This window comes from Triticum urartu, chromosome 6 (assembly GCF_003073215.2).
Source record: "Triticum urartu cultivar G1812 chromosome 6, Tu2.1, whole genome shotgun sequence".
In the NCBI taxonomy this organism is placed as follows: Eukaryota; Viridiplantae; Streptophyta; class Magnoliopsida; order Poales; family Poaceae; genus Triticum; species Triticum urartu.
The window spans coordinates 149,083,512-149,102,284 of record NC_053027.1 but is presented as its reverse complement, the minus strand read 5'-3'; the positions used below and the strand labels follow the sequence as shown (position 1 = coordinate 149,102,284).

The following is an 18,773-nucleotide window of genomic DNA, read 5'->3' as shown; positions in this document are numbered from 1 at the left end:
AACCCATGATTCTAACTCTTTGTGCATTTGCAGTCCAAAGCAAATTTTAAATATGCACAAATTTAGGGGGAGCTCTTACTTATCACATACTTCTCAAAGCGACGATATATTTCATGCTTATTATCATTTGTCGAAGCTTTGATCTATATGTTGTCATCAATTACCAAAAAGGGGGAGATTGAAAGTGCAACTATCCCTAGGTGGTTTTGGTAATTCATAACAACATATAGCTCATTGAGCTAATGCTATTCCAAGATGATTATTTCAGGAAAGCTCAATGATTGGCATGGCATGGATATGAAAGTGGAACCCTCAAAATGCTAAGGATAATGGATTGGCTCAAGCTCACAAGCTCAAGACTCTTCATTTTATATTTTAGTGATCAAAGATCACATTGAGTCCATAGGAAAAGCCAATACTATTAAGGAGGGATGAGGTGTTGCTTAATGAGCCTCTTGCTTCATGTGCTTAATGATATGCTCCAAAACCCTCAACTACTTTCCCATATCCACATATGACCTAAACTCTAAGCCAAACTCGGTCCTACCGATTTTTCCTATCCGGCGCCACCGAGTTTCACTTGTCATTAGCCACTGCCAAACCCTAGCAATTCGGTCCTACTGATAAGGTTCTCGGTCCCACCGAGATGGGGTTGCAAACTCTCTGTTTCCCTTTCGTAACGTTTCGGTCCTCCCGAAAGAGCGAATCGGTCCCACCGAGATTGCAATGTAAACTCAGTGTTTCCCCTTTGTAACTTTTCGGTCTCACCGAGTTTCACTCGGTCCCACCGAAAAAGCAAATCAGTCCCACCGAGTTTGCCTGACCAACTCTCTGGTTAGCTAATTACCAAACTCGGTCTCACCGAGTTTGTGTGATCGGTCTCACCGAGATTACGTTATGCCCAAACCCTAACCGAATCGGTCCTACCGAGTTGCATGTCAGTCCCACCGAAATTCCTAACGGTCACTAGGTTTACATTTTCGGTCCGACCGAGTTTTATGATTCGGTCCCACCGAGATTGGAAAACTGTGTAATGGTTGGATTTTATGTGGAGGCTATATATACCCCTCCACCTCTTTCTCATTAAAAGAGAGAGCCATCAGAACACACACACCATTCCAACTCATTTGTTCTGAGAGAGAACCACCTACTCATGTGTTGAGATCAAGACATTCCATTCCTACCATATGAATCTTGATCTCTAGCCTTCCCAAGTTGCTTTCCACTCAAATCTTCTTTCCACCAAATCCAAATCCTATGAGAGAGAGTTGAGTGTTGGGGAGACTATCATTTGAAGCACAAGAGCAAGGAGTTCATTACCTACACACCATTTGTTACTTCTTGGAGAGTGGTGTCTCCTAGATTGGCTAGGTGTCACTTGGGAGCCTCCGACAAGATTGTGGAGTGAACCAAGGAGTTTGTAAGGGCAAGGAGATCGCCTACTTCATGAAGATCTACCGCTAGTGAGGCAAGGTTGCTACTTCGTGGACCCTTCGTGGGTGGTTGCTTCTTCGTGGACCCTTCGTGGGTGGAGCCCTTCGTGGACTCGCGCAACCGTTGCCCTTGGGTGGAGCCCTGTGTGGACTCGCGCAACCGTTACCCTTCGTGGGTTGAAGTCTCCATCAACGTGGATGTAGGATAGCACCACCTATCCGAACCACGGGAAAAACATCTGTGTCTCCAATAGCGTTTGAAATCTCCAAACCCTTCCCTTTATATTCTTGCAAGTTGCATGCTTTAGTTTCCGCTGCCTATATACTCTTTGCATTCTTGCTTGAATTGTGTGATGATTGCTTGACTTGTCCTAAAATAGCTAAAATCTGCCAAGAACTAAAATTGGGAAAAGGTTAAGTTTTTATTTGGTCAAGTAGTCTAATCACCCCCCTCTAGACATACTTTCGATCCCACAGACCAGTCTCTTGCCTTATCATGATAGTCAGTTTTAGCTTTCTCTACTGAGGTGCTTAGCCCAGCAGAACCGGGGCACAATCGCAGTAGGTCTCGTAGCGCTACCTTAGCCGATAGAGCAGAACGTAAGGTACCAAAACATAGGAGCCGGGCAAACCCAACATTTGACCGAAGACATGATTCGGAGCTGATGCATATAATGCTATAAGTTCGGGGTGCCGCACTTGTGAAAGTGTTCGGACTTCTCACACCATATTGTGGGTACTTAAGCCCTTGGTGTATTGGTTGTACCAAAGTGTACGGTTGCAAGGCGTCATTAATGAACACACACATATATATAACAAGAATGCCATAATAGTTGTAATGTTATGCATTGTTTATTCAAAAAGGTGCGTTAAAGCGAATGATACACATAGTGCGATAAGCCAAAAGTAGGACTATGTCCCTTCCAAGGGCAAGCTGAGGAATAGTATTAAAGCAAATATTTCGCTCATTATCGTAATCCACCTGGGAATTCCATGGTGTGATGTAGCTTTCTGCCTCCTTGGTTGTTGCATCATGTGTTCGGCAATCATGCTGCCGGATAGGGTTTCCAGAGATTAAGGTCCTGAAAAAGAGAAAAATAACAAAGCGGGAAGCCCCTAGTGCTGTTTAAGCCGCGTCTTGGGGCGTGCCGCAGTTGTGCCCCCCTCCCCACCTGTGCCCATGGTATTTTTAATGCGTAATTATGTACGCGTGGCACGAGTTTCGCCGTTTGGCTGGGACTGGGGTGGGGCCGCATTTCTACACGAGCTCAGATCGTGCCAGGTGGTCTAGTTGCCGATTACTCCGAGCGCGCTTGAAGGTGTCCGGGTCTTGAAACGCCGAACTGGTGGATTGCCTTGAGAGGCTGCTTTGCGCTTCTGCTGCGAGGGCCGCAGTGTGCTTTTCCGTTCGGAGAGAGCGCTATGTGTTTCCATTGACTGTAATAACCCCACGAGGTCCTGGCATCTTGAGCTTGAGGTATGCATAATGCGGTACCGCATTGAATCTCGCAAATGCGGTTCGCCCGAGCAGTGCATGATAACCACTACGGAACGGGACTATATCGAAGATTAACTCTTTGCTTCGGAAGTTATCCAGGGATCCGAAGACCACTTCCAGTGTAATTGAGCCTGTGCAATGGGCCTCTACACCTGGAATGACGCCTTTAAAGGTCGTTTTTGTGGGTTTGATCCTTGAGGGATCTATACCCATTTTGCGCACTGTGTCCTGGTGTCAGGACCCCGATTCCAAGTCACATCGATCTAGTCGGTAACACCTCATATCACATTGCGGCCGCACGCATGGTATCCCCACGGGTGTCGCCTTACCATGGTCCGGGACCGTTTGTGCCTTTTGGCTCACGTATATGATAGTGTCGCTAGCATCCATATGAATCACATCGAGCATGTCGGTCATCAGCGAGTGAATCCAGGCTGTAGCACTAGGCTAACAGGACTCCGGGGAACCCGGGCTGTAGCAGGCTAGGAAGGACTCTGGAAGTCACCGCGTGACATTTCAACGAAGGGACAGACATAGGAATGAAGTGAAACACATGCCGGCCAGTCAAGTGTCCTGAGCAGTAGTGCTGGGCTAGCAGGACTCCGGTGAACTGGGCTGTAGCGGACTACTATGGCTCGAGGAACACTAGACTACATTTCCCCATAAGAAAGGCTGCCAAGGATAAACAACTAGATTGTCGGATCCCACACATACCAAGCATTTCAATCATACACACAATATGCTCGATATGTGCAAATACAACTCAAGTACTTTATTTAAAGGCTCCAGAGAGCCATACATAACATGTTCATACAGGTAGGAGTCACATGAGCCGACACTCAAGTCATACAAGCATACAAGCACATGCGGAAGCAAATAGTCTGAGTACAGACACCAGAAAGAAAGAAGGCTTCTCGAAGCCTGTCTATCTACATAGGGTCCTCCATGGCCAGGATCACCACCTGGGTGGCAAGTCACTCATCGACGTCGAGGTCTACATAAAAACCATCGGAGGGGCCGGTGTTGTCGTCTGAAAATAGTAATTAAGCAAACATGAGTACAAAGGTACTCAGCAAGTCTACATCAGAACCTACTATACATGCTCATTCTCAAGAAGGTGGTGGAGTTATTGCAGCAAGCCAACTTTGACTCTTGGCTAAGCTATCCTATGGAACTCCACTAGTAAAATAGTTTTCGCACACGAGTCCACTACTCACCAACACAATACTCCATCGAGGATCCTCCCTCGTCATCCTACGAGAGGGCCATCCTCGGTACTCACACTTATCTTGAGTCTTTTAGTAGTATCCATTAACTTGTCTATGAACTGTATAGGAAACCAAGTAGTCCTTTATCGCGGACGTGGCTATTCGAATAGATGATGTTAACCCTGTAGGGGTGTACTTCTTCATACACGCTTCACCACTTACCGCCGTTTACACGACATGTACTCGGCAACCTTCAAGCGAAAACCCAACGAGGGTGTCGGCCACGGCCTACCTAAACACTCAAGTCTCTAGTCCAGGTTTATCGCCTATCCAGGTTCCATCCGCAGGGAGTCCGGCCGAGGTTTCCACATACGGCCCCGAACGATGTGAACAGGGTCCCGAGACGCCAAACAGGCGCCCGGCATACTCGGCCACGGTGTATCTACCGCAACATAGCCCACCCCTAGGGTCAGCGTTACGCACAGCCGCCAACACATAACCTACAAACACCAGAAACTAATTGCAACTCCTGGACAGAGTACTAGGGTGATTAAGAAGCCGAGAGGGTGCATTGGTTTCGGGCCCAATGTATGGTAGTAACTGAATCTTAAATCACACATACAGATCTCAGTTCTTAGGGATGGCCTCAATGAAACAACCCACCATGTACTCCTACATGGCCTCTCATCGTTACCTTTACCAAATCATGTTCAACACATCCCTCACATTACCGACATAACCATTTCACTCTAGCCCATCACCCAGATGAACCAGACCTGACACAACTCTAAGCATAGCAGGCATAGCAAGGTAGGAAACACATACATGGCTCAATCAACTCCTACACATGCTAGTGGGTTTCATCTAGTTACTGTGGCAATGACAGGTCATGCGGAGGATAAGGGTTCAACTACCGTAGCACACATCAGTTTGAATCGCGTTGTCTTAATGCAGTAAACAAGAGCAGAAGCGAGAACATGGGTTTGTATCGGAATGATCAATGGGTTGCTTGCCTGATGTAGTGGTAGTAGGGTACTGCCCTTCAGACGGATACTCGGGGTTATCCTCGGAGGCAGAACCTACCACGAAAGATACACCGAACATAATCAACACATGACAATATGCAACAATATGATGCATGCTATGACATGGCAAAATGAATGTGTCTTGGCCTAATGCAAGGTAAAACATAAGGGAATGAACTCATTAGAATCAAAGATTCAAATGTTAGTTCATTTAACATAGTCTTATTAGTGCATTATCTTATTTGCTTAAACAGCAAGGTTAAGTTGTTTTGTCATGCATGAAACCATTACAGATGGATAGATTGAATTTTTCTAATCATTTTTCATATATAATTTGTTTGATTTGGAGCTATGGTTGATTTTCTATGATTTTTAGAAGTTTTGGCTATTTTCTGGAATTTCCTATTAAAGAATAAATCCAGAAAAGGATTTACTGCGTCAGCATTGTGTCATTGTGACGTCAGCGAATCAAAGGCGCCAGGGCCAGTCAAACCTGACTGATGGGCCCTGTCTGTCAGTGACTCAGCTAACTAACAGGATTAAGTTAGTACTAATTAACTGTCAGTGGGGCCTGGGCCCACATGTCAGTGTCCTAAACTAACTAAAATTAGTTAGTGTTAAACTAATACTAACCTAGCTTAATTAGTGGCCTCGGGCCCACACGTCAGTGAGTCAGGGGAAGTCAAACTAGGGTTAACCCGGGTCAAACTCGCCAGAGTTGACCCGGGGCTCGTCGCCGGCAGGGCCAGGGACGGCGGAGAGGTGCGGTTTTTGCACTCCGGCGACCAAAAGGACGGCGGAAACCATCTACGTGATGCGGGGAGTGAGCCGCGTCGAGTGGTGGCAGTGGGTTGAGCTGGGGTGGCCGGAAACGTCGCCGGCGTCGACCTTGGCGGCGGCCGGAGCTCGGGTGAGGTCGAACTAGTCGCTAGGAGGCACGGAGAGGCGCATGGCTTAGTGCGTTGAGCTCCTGGGGGTGCGGTAGGGCTAGTGGACAGGGTGGCGCGGCCATTGGGTGGCCGGAGCCTTGTCGGCGACGAGCTCCGCGGCGGCACGTGCGGTTGAGCTACGTGCAGTCGCTACGGGGCTCGAGAGAGGAAACGGAGAGGGTGGGGAGGTGGCTGAGCTCACGGGGGTCACGTCGAGGCAGTCGGCGAGGTCGGGGATGAGCTGATGCGGCAGGGACGGCAAAGGGGATCTCCGGCGGCCGAAGTTGGGGAAGACGGGGTCAGGGCGATTCCAGAGTGGGCGAGCGCTCGGGGCTCGGCCTGCTCGATGTAGTCGACGATGGCGGAGCTCGTGGACACGATGGCACGGCGCGAGGACGACGGAGGGCGCGGCTACGATGACGGCGCGAGGACGACGGAGGGCGCGGCTATGACGACGGTGCGGCGGCAGGGGCGTCGGCCATGGTGGGGAACGGCGAGGGAGAGGCGTTGGGGACGAATGAGCGTGTCCAGGGGCTTCGGTGCACGACGTGGAGGCGTTCGCGGCGTCGAGGCGGTGGCCAGGTGAACATGGAAGCAGGGAGGTGGCATGGCGAGCTCCTGTGCTCGCCATCGAGCACCTACTGGCCTCACTGGCTAGGCAAAGCAGCTGCGTGGAGCGGCTGCTGGGCCGGGCCAGCTAGGTGGGCCGGCTGGTGGGTTAGGTGGGCTGCGCCAGGTAAGTATCTGTTCTCTCTCTCCTTTCTGTTTTTTCATTTATTCTATTATTTCTGTAACTTCATGGCTTTATTAAAAATGCCAGGGCGTTTCCAAAAATCATAAAATTAATCATGGCTACTGCTTAGAATATATCCAACAGCAAACATTTTAGTTTATGATTATTTGAGCATTTAAAATATTTTATAGCATTTAAATGCCCAAATGCAAATACTATAGGAATTAATCCAATGACCTTAAGATGTCCTAGAAAAATGTGCACCATTTTTGTCAAAGGTTTTAGCCCAAAACAAAAAGGGTGGGCTTTTTAGAAGGGCATTTCAGGTTCATTGAAAAAGTTTTTAGTAAACCCTAGTTGTTCCAGGGGGGTGTTGGGGGTTCTGTCATCCCCATTTCAGTTTTCTGGGAATTTAAACATGATGCACAGGTTCAACCAATCCTAATGCATGACTAACACAGGGATGTGACACCTGGTAAAGCCGGTTCAGGCTGCTGCCGCCATCCATAAGGACTCGAGTGAGGTGAAATCCGTCAATGATTGGGTCTAGGACCAGTGCGGCAAATCCGCCATGACGGATACTAGTGGGGTGGTCCCTGCGATCGAAGGTGATCGGACAGGAGGACCATGGGTTGAACTTTGGGGTGACTGGCTCCAACGCTTATACGTCCCTGAGCGCACGCTTCCGCTCCCTCTTGGGGATGTGGGTTGTGTATATCATGTTCACCGTCCGCACTTGTGGGGGAAACCTCTTCTATCCTCCGGTGTGTGGCTTTCGGGGCTCCTCCTCGTCATCGCTATGTGGCCCTTATCCTTGTTTTCGGCAATTAACTTGTCGGCCTGCTTGAACACCCAACAATCCCTGTTGGTGTGATTGGCTAGCTTGTCTGGGGTGCCGTGTATTTGACACGAGCGATCGAGTATACGGTCCAAACTGGACGGGCCCGGCGTACTTTGTTTGAATGGCTTTTTCCGCTGACCAGGTTTAGAGCCTTTGAATCCGGCATTGACTGTCGTATCCTCAGTATTATCGCTGTTAATGTGGCGCTTATGTTTGTTGCGACGTGACCTACTATTGCCGTCCTTGGTATCCGAAGTACCATGGTTCTTTGACATATTGTTACTGCGAGCCAGCCAGCTGTCTTCTCCCGCACAAAAGCGGGTCATGAGTGTCGTGAGGGCTGCCATAGATTTCGGCTTTTCCTGACCAAGGTGCCAGGCTAGCCACTCATCGCGGATGTTGTGTTTGAAAGTTGCTAGAGCCTCTGCATCCGGACAGTCGATGATTTGATTTTTCTTTGTTAGGAACCGGGTCCAGAATTGCCTAACCGATTATTCTGGCTGCTGAATTATGTGGCTCAAGTCATCGGTATCTGGTGGTCGCACATAAGTGCCGTGAAAGTTGTCGAGGAATGCGGCTTCCAGATCTTCCCAACAGCTGATGGACTCTGCTGGCAAGCTGTTAAGCCAATGATGCGCTGGTCCCTTGAGCTTTAGTGGGAGGTATTTGATGGCGTGTAAGTCATCACCGCGGGCCATGTGGATGTGGAGGAGGAAATCCTTGATCCATACCGTAGGATCTGTTGTGCCGTCGTATGATTCAATATTTACAGGTTTGAAACCTTCTGGGATTTGATGATCCATTACTTCGTCTGTGAAGCATAAGGCGTGTGTGGCGCCTCTGTATTGGGCTATATCGCGACGCAGCTCGAATGGGTCTTGCCCGCTATGTTCAGCCCGGCCAGATTTACTTTTACTGTATCTGGCGTGACGTTTATCGTCTCGCATAGTGGCGCACCCTCGTGATCCGTAGATCGATCTTGCATGTTTTGCTTTGTCCTCCAATACGCCTCGTAGGTCTGGCGTGTTTCCCCATGCTTTTTTATTTGAATGGCGTCGGGGTGCAGGCTGAGCTTTTGGCTGGAATGCCTCTCTATCACGGCCACGAGGTGGCCGGTCAGCCGTGTCATATGCTTCTTCCAACAGTCGAGGTAGCAACCTGCATTTTGGGTAACTCTTGGAGGGGCACTCGAGTTTATATTCCTTGGCCGCGAGGACTTCAGTCCATCTGTCAGCTAGCAGATCTTGATCAGCTTGAAGTTGTTGATGCTTTTTCTTAAGGCTATTTGTCATGGCCATAAGCCGGCACTTTAAGCGCTCTAGTTCGACGGGATCCTCTAGCACGGCGAATTCGTCATCGCCGAGGCTTGCCTTGTCTTCGGAGAGGGGCATGTAATTATCATCCTCCGCCTCTCCATCTGCCGCTCTCTTAGGAGGGCTGGCTCCTCCATCCTCCTGCTCTAAATCTTGCTAGAGGGGGTTGTTGTTGTCTTCGACACTATCCAGAGTGTTATTACCTCCTGTGCCGGTATCACCACTTTTGCCTTGGCGGGACTTAGAGCGGCGCCACTGACGTCAGCGCTTGGGTTGCTTCTTGGAGGGGTCATCCTCCGCTGTCTCGTCGCCATTGCCTTATTTGGGTGTATCCACCATGTATATATCGTATGATGAGGTGGCTATCCAGTGCCCTGTGGGCAGTGGTTCCTCTTCGTCTCCCGCATCGTCGTCCATACCGTTGATATCTTCAGAGTCCAAGTCGATCATGTCGGTTAAGTCATCGACTATGGCTACTAAGTAGGTGGTGGGTGGGCCGCGAATTTCTTCGCCGTCCGCATCCCAGTCCTGCCGGACATAGTTCGGCCAGGATCCTCCTGACAAGGAGAGAGACCTTAATAAGTTCAGTATATCGCCGAAGGGCGAGTGCTAAAAGATATCCGCGGAGCTAAACTCCATGATCGGCGCCCAGCCAGATTCGATAGGAACGGGCGCAGGCGGTTCAGAGTCCGTGGCCGGAGAAGGATCCGGCAGTTTAACAACACGGCTCTCGTGTAAGGTAAGGTCGATGTTCGGCTCGATCGCCGCTGAGGGTAAGGCCTCCATGGCAGCGTCCATCCACCCGTCCGCGGAAGGCGCAGCTGGCTCCGAATTGAGGGTCGAAGCGGCTGCCGGTGCGATCTCCTTAGCACTGTCTGATGGTAGAGCTAAATCGTACTCATCGTGACCGCGTGACGCACAAGGCAGAGGCTCGAATCCGTCAAAGATCAAGTCTCTGCGGATATCGGTCGTGTATTTTAAGATTCCAAACCTGACCTGGTGGCCAGGGGCGTAACTTTCAATCTGCTCCAGATGGCCAAGCGAATTGGCCCGCAGTGCAAAGCCGCCGAACACAAAGATCTGTCCGGGGAGAAAAGTCTCGCCCTGGACTACATCGCTATCGATGATAGTAGGAGCCGTCAAGCCTAACGGCGACGACACAGAGGAACTCTCAATGAAAGCACCAATGTCGATGTCAAAACCGGCGGATCTCGGGTAGGGGGTCCCGAACTTTGCATCTAAGGCGGATGGTAACAGGAGGCAGGGGACACGATGTTTTACCCAGGTTCGGGCCCTCTTGATGGAGGTAAAACCCTACGTCTTGCTTGATTAATATTGATGATATGGGTAGTACAAGAGTAGATCTACCACGACATCAGAGAGGCTAAACCCTAGAAGCTAGCCTATGGTATGATTGTATGTTGTCCTATGGACTAAAACCCTCCGGTTTATATAGACACCGGAGAGGGTTAGGGTTACACAAGGTCGGTTACAAAGGAGGAGATACACATATCCGTGTTGCCTAGCTTGCCTTCCACGCCAAGTAGAGTCCCATCCGGACACGAGACGAAGTCTTCAATCTTGTATCTTCATAGTCTAACAGTCCGTCTAATGGATATAGTCCGGCTGTCCGGAGACCCCATAATCCAGGACTCCCTCAGAGGCCACGCACGAGTCCCTCGCACCTACACAAACAAATAAACTCCTCGCAACCAACGCGAAAAAGGCGTTGTCAATCCCTTCACGTTCACCTATGAGAGTGAGATCTGATAGATATGATAAGATAATATTTTTGGTATTTTTATGATAAAGTGAAATAAAGATGCAAGTAAAATAAATTGAAAAGGAAATAACTAAGTATTGGAAGATTAATATGATGGAAAATAGACCCAGGGGCCATAGGTTTCACTAGAGGCTTCTCTCGAGAGCATAAGTATTACGGTGGGTGAACTGATTACTGTTGAGCAATTGACGGAATTGAGCATAGTTATGAGAATATCTAGGTATGATCATGTATATAGGCATCACATCCGAGACAAGTAGACCGACTCCTGCTTGCATCTACTACTATTACTCCACACATCGACCGCTATCCAGCATGCATCTAGAGTATTAAGTTCAAGAGAACAGAGTAACGCTTTAAGCAAGATGACATGATGTAGAGGGATAAACTCATGCAATATGATATAAACCCCATCTTGTTATCCTCGATGGCAACAATATAATACGTGCCTTGCTGCCCCTACTGTCACTGGGAAAGGACACCACAAGATTGAACCCAAAGCTAAGCACTTCTCCCATTGCAAGAAAGATCAATCTAGTAGGCTAAACCAAACTGATAATTCGAAGAGGCTTGCAAAGATAACCAATCATACATAAAAGAATTCAGAGAAGATTCAAATATTGTTCATAGATAAACTTGATCGTAAACCCACAATTCATCGATCTCAACAAACACACCACAAAAGAAGATTACATCGAATAGATCTCCACAAGAGAGGGGGAGAACTTTGTATTGAGATCCAAAAAGAGAGAAGAAGCCATCTAGCTAATAACTATGGACCCGTAGGTCTGAAGTAAACTACTCACACTTCATCAGAGAGGCTATGGTGTTGATGTAGAAGCCCTCTGTGATCGATACCCCCTCCGGCGGAGCTCCGGAAAAGGCCCCAAGATGGGATCTCGTGGATAGAGAAAGTTACAGCGGTGGAATTAGGGTTTTGGCTCCGTATCTAGTAGTTTGGGGGTACGTAGGTATATATAGGAGGAAGGAGTATGTCGGTGGAGCAACATGGGCCCCACAAGGATGGAGGGCGCGCCTGGGGGGGTAGGCGCGCTCCCCTACCTCGTCCCTTCCTCGTTGATTGCTTGACGTAGGGTCCAAGTCCTGTGTATCATGTTCGTTCCAAAAATCACGTTCCCGAAGGTTTCATTCCGTTTGGACTCCGTTTGATATTCTTTTTCTGCGAAACCCTAAAATAGGCACACAAAAATAACAATTTTGGGCTGGGCCTCCGGTTAATAGGTTAGTCCCAAAAATAATATAAAAGTGTATAATAAAGCCCAATAATGTCAAAAACAGGATATAATATAGCATGGAACAATCAAAAATTATAGGTATGTTGGAGGCGTATCATTTATCTATTCTATTGCTTGATGAAATTGATATCATATTCTTCACTAATGAAGTATATGAGTTCGTAAGCTTCACTGATGATCAACCCAAAGCCACTGAGTGGGTCCTCGATAGTGGATGTACAAATCACATGACCAGTGACAAGAATCTACTGATGGGCGCTCCCTTATCTCCATCGCATCTGAAGCATATCACCTACGTGACAAAGGAAAAAAATCAAGGTATTGGGTCTAGGTAAGGTTGCAATATCAAAGGATCAACACATGGACAAAGTCATGCTTGTTGAGTCCTTAGGGTTCAACCTCATGTCTGTCTCAATGCTTTGTGATCTTGATATGGTTGTTGTCTTTGGCAAGTATCGTTGTGTTGTGATCATGGAAGCTGACAATTCCAAAGTCTTCGAAGGATTTAGGAGGGGAGATTTGTATATTGTGATTTCTCTATAGGACCACAACTTGCTACATGTCTACTTGCAAAAGCTTCAGAAGGCTGGCTATGGCATCATTGAGTTGGTCATGCTGGGATGAGGAACTTGCACACGCTCGCAAAGAAGAAGCATGTCATTGGCATCGAGGGTGTCAAATTCCTCAAGGACCATTTGTGTGGAGCTTGTGAAGCCGGAAAGATGACCAAGGCCAAGCATCCCTCAAAGACCATGATTACTACCACTCGCCCATTTGAATTGCTTCACATGGATCTATTTGGCCCTACTCACTATGCCACATTTACTAATGTTGCATCTTTATATAGCTTTATCATTGTTGATGATTATTCTCGATATACATGGGTGCATATCATCACTTACAAAACTGAAGTGTAGAAAGTCTTCAAACGATTTTCCTCGAGGGCTTCAACCAACTTTGGTGTGAAGATCAAGCACATCAGAAGTGACAATGGAACTGAGTTCAAGAACACTAGTCTTGATGACTATCTTGATGAACTTGGTATACTCATGAGTTATCTGCTCCATATGCTCCTTAGCAGAATGGCGTCGTGGAGTGCAAGAATAGGACTCTTGTTAAGATGGCTCGCACTATGCTTGATGAGTACAAGACGCCTACTCACTTCTGGCCTGAGGCAATTGATACTGCTTGCCACATCATCAACAGGGTATATCTTCAAAAATTCTTCAAGAAGACTGCATATGAACTCCTCACTGACAAGTAACCCAATGTGAGTTATTTCAAAGTCTTCAGTGCTAAATGTTGGATTAGAGATCAAATTTGCACCGAAAGCGCATGAAGGTTTTATGCTTGGTTATGGTAAGGACTCGCACACCTACAGAGTCTTCAACACCTATCACCACAAGGTTGTTGAAACTGTAGATGTGCGGTTTGATGAAACTATTGGCTCGCAAAGAGAGCACCTACCTCTTGTGACAGATGAAATACCTCCTGGGGAATCTATTAAGTTCAAAGCTACAGAGGATGTCAGTCCTACCGAAGAATTTGCTGAACAAGTTGTTCCAGAACGTGAAGAACGACATGTTGATGCACCTGAAGAAAATGGTGCTGAGGAAAACGCTGATCAAATTCCTCAACGATAACCAGCTCATCCTCGCGTTGCAAATGAAGTGCAGATTGAGAAAATCATCAGTGACATCAACATTCCAGGTCCTCTCACACGCTCAAGAGCTTCACATTTATCTAACTTTTGTGGGCATTTTGGTTTCGTCTCTATCACAGATCCCACTAAGGTAGATGAAGCATTTCTGGAGCCTGAGTGGATTCAAGCTATGCAAGAGGAATTACATCAATTTGAGCTCAACAACGTCTGGGAATTGGTCAAACGTCCAGATCCTCACAAGCACAATATCATTGGCACAAAGTGGATCTACCGCAACAAGCAATATGAAAATGGCCTTGTGGTGAGGAATAAGGAATGACTTGTAGCTAAGGCTACACATAGGTTGAAGGAATTGATTTCGATGAAACTTTTGCACCTGTTACTAGACTTGAGGCTATTCCCATATTGCTTGCTTATGCTAACCATCATGGTATCATCTTACATCAAATGGATGTGAAAAGTGCATTCCTCAATGGTAAGCTTGAGGAAGAAGTATATGTTGCTCAACCCCCAGGTTTTGAAGATCCAAAGCATCCTGACAAAGTCTTCAGACTCAATAAGGCCCTCTATGGCCTCAAGCAGGCCCCTCGGGCGTGGTATGATACTTTGAAGGAATTCCTCATGAAGAAAAGCTTCAAACCCAGTTCACTTGACCCAACTCTTTTCACTAAATCTTATGATGGTGAATTGTTTGTGTGCCAAATATATGTTGATGCTTTCATTTTCGGCTGTACTGACCAACGTTACAGTGATGAATTTTCCTATATGATGAGTGAAGAATATCAAATGTCTATGATGGGAGAATTGAAATTCTTCTTAGGTCTTCAGAATCATCAACAGTGCAATGGCATATTCATATCTCAGGAGAAATACCTCAAGGATGTACTGAGGAAATTCGGCATGCAAGATTGCAAAGGAGTCAAAATCCCTATGCCTACAAATGGCCATCTATGCACTGATGAAAATGGCATTGACTTCGATCAAAAGGTATACCGCTCCATGATTGGTTCTTTATTGTATTTATGTGCATCTAGCCCAGATATTATGCTTAGTGTTTGCATGTGTGCCTGATTTCAAGCTACACCGAAGGAATCACACCATAAGGCTGTGAAGCATATTCTTCGATATCTAGCTCACACGCCAACACTTGGATTATGGTATCCCAAGGGCTCGGCTTTTGATCTCATTGGATATTCAGATTCTGACTATGCTGGTGATCGTGTGGACCACAAGTCAACATCAGGCACATGCCATTTCCTCGGACGATCCTTGGTCTATTGATCCTTGAAGAAACAGAACTGTGTATCACTGTTTACTGCTGAAGCTGAGTACATTGCTTCTGGTTCTTGCTGTGCTCAATTACTGTGGATGAAGCAAACCTTCAAGGACTACGGCATCAACATGAAGAATGTGCCTCTCTACTATGACAATGAGAGTGCCATAAAGATTGCTCATAACCCAGTTCAGCACTCGAAGACAAAGCACATTCAAATTCGTCATCATTTTCTTCGTGATCATGTGTTGAAGGGCGACATCGCTATTGAGCATGTGAAGACTGAAGAACAGCTAGCCGATATCTTCACAAAGCCCTTGGATGAGAAGGGATTTAGCAAGTTGGGGTGTGAGCTAAATATCTTAGAATCTTCGAATGTCCTTTGAAAAGGACACACATCCTAACACTTATGGAAAGTTGATGACTTAGATGTGCAACACACGAAGTAAGTTTTTCTTCAATCAATGAAGATTAACCCTCTAAGTGTGAAGAATTTGATTCTCAGAACCCTATGACAATTGTACGCGGTGTCTGAAATCATCATTCTTATACGGTGGGTCACGCCACCAACAAAAGTTGAAAATCTTCAATTTGAGTTTTTGAATTTCCTCAGTTGTTCATTTTCTTCTACTTTGCAATATCTTCACTCTCTCTGTTGTTGTTCTTCATTGGCAATATATATATATATATATATGAGTTTACATCCTCTACAGCATTCACTTATAGCTATTTCTTCAAGTTGCTCTTTCTGCTAAGTGAATGTGATCGGACCCTTCCCCCTCTATGCTAAACTCAACCCAGTCTATTCACAAATTCTTCATGTGTGTTCTATTTGAAACTCATTCAAAATCTTCATTGTGTCCTTGTTAGCTGAAGAATTTGCGAACGGAACTTTAAACTTATCTTATCTGAATTTTTGGCTTTTGCCGCTCAAACCGTTCCACCTTTTCGCGATATATTATTCTATTCACCCATGATCGCACACGATCGTCACCTCTTTGTAATTGGGTGACACATGTCACGCGAATGAGAAGGGTCAGGGGCACGTTTGTCCAATTTCCTTGGGTGAGCAGTTTTTCACTTCGGCTATAAATAACCCCCTCCCTTCCTCACTTCGTTTTTACTCCGCTCGACCTCACTCCCTCGCTCAAGCTCTCAAACCCTAGCGACGCCGCTACGTCCATCGTCACTGGTGAGGGAGAGCTTCACTTCCTCGACCTCGTCGCCGTCGTACTCGCGCCGGCTGCGGATGTCTTCACTCCGCCGCCATGGTAGCTATCTTCCTCAGCCAAGTTAGGGCGTGGAAGATCCGAACTGACGAGCTTCTAAATCTACTCTTCATAGTTTGCCGTGTTCTTCGTCAAGGGTAATTAAAAGTTACCTTTACTACCCTTGTTGATTCTGATATTTTCTTCAAATCTTCAAAAGGTGTTTATTCCTCAAATCTTCACACACTAAACACCTCATATCATCTATTCTTGATCTGTTTCTCTAAGCATCATTTCTCTTCAAGATTCATCAATTGTGTGGATTTTCAAATCTGTACAACTCTGGAACCTAAGTCAAAGAACGCTTAGTGAAATTCCTCAAGACTGATTCGGTTAAATTCCTCAAACTTGTTCTTTTTGCACAAACTTCTGAGAACGCATATGACCTCTCCAAATTCTTCGCACCCATACTCTGTTCACAAGTACAATGTCTGCTGCTGAATCTCTAGGTTCTCATCAACTTAACTCATTTGCAGCATTCCTCGAAGAAAAACTGCATACCTCTTCAGAGAATTCAACTGTTCAATATCCTCGGCTGAAGAAAATGGCCGACGGAAAGAAACTGGAAGTCAACACAGCTTTTGAGATCCCTGATGACATTTACAAGGATTATTGCACTCCTGATGAGGCCACACATGGAAAGGAGGACAAAAATCAGCGCAAGGTGTGCATTCAAAGGATAGAGAGGAGATGGTCATGAGAATGGAGAGAATACAGATATCTCACTCCAAAATATATGAAGAAATTTTCTCTTCACCCTCCTTGCCCAAGACCTCCGTTGGCACCTGGTCAAGAAGCTGATCCCACTGGCCTCAAGTGCGGTGAGGACTATCCTGATGAATGGGCAAAGCATCAATCTAAGTTGGCCAGAGTAGCAAAAGAGGCAGTGAGGAAATTCAATGAAGACTCTGTTGCTGCTGCTGCCACTGCTGAGGCCTCTGCTAGCAAGCCGAAGAAGGCTATGCCTAAGAAGCCTACACACAAGCTCAGTGCCCCTTCTTCTTCAATGCCCGCACGGCGAAGCTCCTCTGCAATGCCCTCATGACCAACTTCTGCTAAGCCCTCACGACCATTTCCTCAAGGCGCCCCGGTTCCTCAAGTTGCAAAATCCTCAGCTCCTCTGTCAAAGTCCTCAACACCTGCGCATCTCGCCTCGTGCCAAAGGACAATAGGCATCTCTATTGCCTCAGGAGCCTTTGCAAGTTCATCAGCTCCTCTGCATTCTTCAATTGGCCCCACTTTGCTGAAGACCAAGGGCACTGCTGGACGAGGCTCTAGACCAAGTCCTCAAAAGAAGCAGGTCGCCTTTCAGGTCCCGCCCTCTGGGGATGAAGCTGATGATGAAGAACTTGAAGAAATCATCAAAGACAGACAGCACAGGGCCGCTAGAGCCAAAGGCAGTAACGTGACATTGATACTGGATCCGAAGTTCATCCTTGACTTCATCGACTTATGGCACAAGGACCCCAACACACCTCTGCCTGAGATGAACCTCACTCCTGGTCAAAGTCATGTGTTGACTGCCTTCATTGATGAAGAGAAATGGAAGTTTGAGAAGGCCAGACAGCTGAAGAAGGCGCAATACAAGAAATAGCGCCACCAGAAGAAAAATGTTGTCAATATGACATCTGATGAACTTCTGTCTATTCAAACTGAGATCAAAGGACTCAGTGATGAATTCAATGTCTACCACACAAGGACCCCAACACACCAGTCAGGTTTGTGAAGTTAGCTAAAAAATTCACTACCAATGTTGCAGCTCCAACGCAACAAGAAATTCCTCAGGCTGAAGCATCTGCTCGGCCTACTGAAGAAAATGCTAGCACCACTAATGACAACCAGTGTCGGTGTGGAATGACACCTATGGGATCACAAGAACCCCTACTACGGTTGCCGGGTAGCGGGGCTGTGAGAAGAGCAGGATTAGTAACCAGCACGAGGATTGTTTACCTAGGTTCGGGCCGCGAGGATGCGTAAAACCCTAGTCCTGCTTTGGTGGGTGTATTTCAGAGAGTTCTTGAGCTCTCAAACTAGCTGCGGTGAGTGTGTGGTTCGAAAAGGCTGAATCCTTCTCCAGTATGCCATGGTCCTCCTTTTATAGTCGAAAGGGGCTGCCACAGTGGCACATGGGAGGTGGAAAGGCGCACAGTGCCATGAGCTTATCGCTCGTATTATAGGACAAGGCGCATTTAATGCATCGCTTAGGTGTCCCCTTGCTTTATTGGGGACGGGAACGAGGCCGTCCCATCCATCGCTGCTCCTCCTTGCTTCGACACGTGCCCTGGTCAGCGATGCATGCTGCGCCATGTAGGCAGGCAGGCAGCTGAGGTGGCGCGGTGGCAAAGCCTTCACGAAGATCTGCATGCCGCCACATAGGCACTTGCTGAGTTGGCCTGCGAGCTGCATGTTGCCACGCAGGTGCCTGCCCAGCTGGTTGGGCTGGCAGCTGCATGCGAACGGTGGTGGAGACTTGGTTGGTGCGGGCTTAGTAGTGGCCCTGCTGGCGTCCTTGGTGAGGGCCTTGCTGGGTGGCCCGGCAAGGGTCTTGCC

At 47.2% G+C, this 18,773-nt stretch overlaps 1 pseudogene; it reads left to right on the top strand.

Annotated features, from left to right (window-relative positions):
• LOC125516665 overlaps window positions 1-17,817 on the top strand; it is a 45,004-nt pseudogene extending 27,187 nt beyond the window's left edge.
• Window positions 17,818-18,773: the final 956 nt, after the last annotated feature.